Source organism: Solanum stenotomum, chromosome 7, assembly GCF_019186545.1.
Source record: "Solanum stenotomum isolate F172 chromosome 7, ASM1918654v1, whole genome shotgun sequence".
Taxonomy (NCBI): Eukaryota; Viridiplantae; Streptophyta; class Magnoliopsida; order Solanales; family Solanaceae; genus Solanum; species Solanum stenotomum.
In genome coordinates this window covers 25,226,396-25,230,665 of record NC_064288.1, presented here as the reverse complement: position 1 = coordinate 25,230,665, position 4,270 = coordinate 25,226,396, and the positions used below count along the sequence as shown (strand labels likewise).

General features: G+C 39.3%; 1 long non-coding RNA gene across 1 annotated transcript; it reads left to right on the top strand.

Annotated features, from left to right (window-relative positions):
• Positions 1-286: 286 nt before the first annotated feature.
• On the top strand, positions 287-1,547 carry LOC125870484 (uncharacterized). Its single transcript, XR_007446898.1, has 2 exons — positions 287-438; positions 1,415-1,547. It is a non-coding gene; the product is annotated as an uncharacterized LOC125870484 (long non-coding RNA).
• Positions 1,548-4,270: the final 2,723 nt, after the last annotated feature.

The window sequence follows — 4,270 nt, the reverse complement described above, 5'->3', positions numbered from 1 at the left end:
GCGATTTTGAGGGTCAACTTTAAAGGGGCATATCTCTCAGCACACAAGGAACTGGAAGGAGCTCAAACTATCAAAATTAAAGCTCTGTGAGTTAGCTTTCCAACGCAATTTGTTTCACCTCATTCCGAGTTAGGATGAAGGAGTTATGACCATTTTCGTAAAACCTGTCCGGCAGAAAATGCAAATTCCAGTAGCCGAAAACACTGTTCACCCGCCTCAATTTTTTTCTAAGTGTTGGGACGTTTTTATAAAAAGGGGACATATCCATACTTAGTCATTTAACTTCAAAACATCCAAAAACTCTCTCTAAACCCTCTCCAAAAATTCCACCAAGATCATCAACCAAATTCAAGGATCCCAAGCTTTAATTCCGGATTCAAGATTCAATCTCAAGCAATTCTCCATTCCAATCTTCATCAAGAATTCTCCAAAGTTGAGGTATGTGGGTTGATTGTGGAAACCTTCCTTTCCACAAGTCCAACCATTTATCCTCTATTTTACTTCAAGTTTATGGGTCCTTATGATCATTTATGAACTCTTGAATTATGGAATTATTACTACACATCCTATTATGGTCTATTTTTGTATATTATCATGAAATGGAATGATTATATGATGTTTATGGTTTTCATGCCTCCATGATCAAATTATGAAGGTTGTTATATATGTATATATATATGTATGTTGTTGGTGGGCTGTTTTATATGGATTTTGAAATTGGTTGGACTTAGTACTCTTGAAACACATGATTTTATTTACATGAACAAGTAGCCCACCATATGTTTGATAAAATGCCATTTATAGAATTCTTATGAAATGGAAGGTCCAATGTACGTCCTATGAGTCGGATGATTATATAAGTATTGAAATGATGATGAAATGGATACATGTATATGATTTTCTCTATATAGTGTGTGAGTCGACCAAGCCTAGCTCGGGGGGTTGTAGGCCCGGGTAACCGTATCAAGGGGTTGGTACCTTGGTTGCCTAGTACGGGGGGTAGTAGGCCCGTATAACCGTATCGAGGGGTTTGTACCTTGGTTGCCTAGTACGGGGGGTAGTAGGCCCGTATAACCATATCGAGGGGTTTGTACCTTGGTCCCTAGCTCGGGGGGTGGTAGGCCCGGGTAACCACATTGAGGGGTTTGTACCTCTTTCGCCTCTCCAAGGGGGTGGTAGGCCTTGGAAATACTATATTGATGGTCACTCACTACACATATACTATGCCCTACTAAATATGATTTTTATATAAGCATCATTATACATATCATCTCATTAATATGCTATCTATCGGGTACGATTATGCATTTTGCCTATGATGTCCATCCCTTGTTGCATTGCATTGCATCCCATATACTTAGTACATTCAAACGTACTAACGCATACTCTATGCCTACATGATGTCACCATGTAGGGACCGGAGCACCGCTTGACCCTCGTCCTCCGCGTGGCTAATACGATTTTCTATCAAGGTTATTGGTGAGTCCTCCATTCCGGGGACGTTGCTTATGATCTTTTGCTATGTATAAGACTTTTCCTTTTAGTTATGTTTTGACTATGAGGGTGAGCCCAGTTGTTTGTCTTGGCCCCCGCTAAAGTACCTATGTTTAGAGGTGGTGTTGGACAAGTTGTGTATTATGTTTGAGCTTGATTCATCTATGGTATTTATGTATCATTTCTTCTTTTTTTTTTTTTGCTCCCTTAGTCCCGATTTCCCCCTTGATTATGCTTATCGCTTATGGTCATTTTAATTGCTTCCGCGACCAATGATGTGTAAGATACGCTATGAGGCTTGTTTGGGGTTCCTTCGGGTTCCCCATTCGCCGGTCACGTCTAGGCCCTAGGCTTGGGTCGTGACAAACTTGGTATCAGAGCACTAGGTTGATAGATCCTCGGAGTCCAACACACCGCGTTGATTAGAGTCCGATTCATGGTTGTGTTGTGCACCACAACTATGAGTAGGAGGCTATGAGACGTTTTAGGAAATGTTTCACTTCTTCATTCTCTAAGTCGTGCCATAGATCTATAAGCTCTCTCTCTTATTCCTTGTCTTATGGTGTTTAAAGTTGGACCACTTGAAGGGTTCTTGCTAGAAGGAGCGAGTGGTTGTAATGCCAATTATGGCTATGTGACTTGTGAGCTTTGATGGAATAGATTATGAAGTTGTATTTTGTGTGATTAATGCTTCATAATTGTCTTTGTGTTGGTTAGAAGAACTTGTGTAGGCTTACTCCAAAGGGGGAGATAGTGTGCCTACCTAGCAAGGTAATTGTGAAGTTATGTTTAGTTGATGGTAGAACCCGTATGGTCAAATTGTTGATTCCCAAAGGAGCCTATCCGAGAGTGGAGATGGGAAAAGAAATTATATGCCCTAGGTCGGGATTATGTTGTGTTTTGAAGTTGACTTTGAGGGTTGCATGTACCATCTAGTTAAGGTGAAGAATAAGAAGTATAAGTGTTGACCAACTTCAAAGGGTTAGTTGTTGTATTTTAAGATTGATCCTAAGTATGGTCACTTAAGTAGGGTGCTTAGATAATACCTAGGCATAGTTGGTTGGTAGACCCCACCAAAAGTGGTGATAAGGGTTGACATGGTCTAGAGTTGTCTTAATCCAACTTTAGTGAAAAAAAGAAAGGTTTCTTGGTCAAAATTCCTCTAAGTTCCTCTAAGGTTTAACCAAGAAAGGATGTCTACCCGTAAGTCTCAAAGAGTGAGTGGTAGTGGATCTTAAGGGTTCCGGTATGTGTTTTATGTTTTATTGAATTGCGGAAATTCCATGGGCCAAAGATAGAGGAAGATCCTCTAGAGTTTATAAAGGAGTTATCTAAGGTGATGAACCTTGTAGGAGTAATCTTAGTAATACTTGTCTTTCGTGACTTGATAAAGAGAATATCGCGAATTTTTTTTTTTTGTCGTCCTTAATATTCATGGGTTTAGTTATGGCCATATGTGAGTGATTAGTATAACTCAACTTAGTCCTTATGAGTTTTATGATGTGTTGGATTTTGACGAATAGTGATTCTTAAGTGGTACCTAGAGATGTTGAGTGATTAAGCTCCTTTAAAAGAGGGTAGGAGTGAGATCCTCATTGGTTTGAGAATCATGTTGTGTAATGAGATAGTTTAGGCTTACCCCAATGCGGGATAATATGCTTAGATGGTAAGGTTATTGAGTGTCCTTGACGTTTATGAGATAGGTTTGCTTGAATTCTCACCTTATGTGGTTTAGTGAATTGGAGCAATCTAGACCCGGATTGGTAGATTCATATGAGATCTTGAGTGATATCCTAGTGACGGCCTTAGAAAAGGATGCTACTAGGGTTGACTTGGAAGAATTTTTGGGATGAAGGTACCGGTATGTGGTAATTTCATATGAGAGTAAGTGTTATGTTGATTTCCGGTACTACCTTATCTTGTATGATGCCTTATGAGGCTATGAGGCTTAGAGTTCTCCGGATGAGTTAATAGAACCTTTTTCGGATTTTACCCCGGTTAATGGTTTAAAGTTAGAAAAAAAAAGGGGGTTTGTGAAGAATATCTCTTACCTTGTTCCCCTAGGAATACTCTTGTTGACTTAGTGAAACTTGGCATGTTAAGCCTTGATGTGACTCTTAGTATGGATGGGTTGCATACTTGGTGTGTTTTTATTGATGATAGGGCTCGGATGGTTAGAAGAATATGGGGCCCTTGAGTGTGTACTAGTTATCACCTTGTTGAGTAGGATGACATTTGGGTACAATTTCTTCCTATTATGGATTTGGTGTTTGATTGTGTCATATAAGGGTGGTATGGCTAGATGTTGAGGACCATAGACTTTTGCAAAAATGGCAAAATGTGAGTTTGGTTATGTCTTTAGGAGTGCTTGGAAAAAGTTTTCTTGAGGGTTGTAGTGAGGGCTTCCTCCTAAGGAGGGGATGGTGTGCTTAAAAAGCATGATTTGTTGAAATCCCGACATCCTCATCTCTTTCTTCCATTCCTATTCTAGCTTGAGACCAAGAGTTCCTAGATGGGCCTATGTTATGTTTTAGAAGTCATGTGTGATTTTTATATTCTGATGATTTCCTTATGAAAGGTATGTTTTTGAAAATTCATGTTTTGAGATAAAAATGAGTTTTCATGTTTCATGCCCCTCATGTTGATAGGCAATTAGAGTAAGTAACCTATGTGATTCATGAGGTGAATGGTTTAAATGTGCTTTTAAGAAGTAATTGCATAATTGGCCGAAGATCATATGATAAGCATGATTTGAGTTGGAGGAGGAAATTCCTCC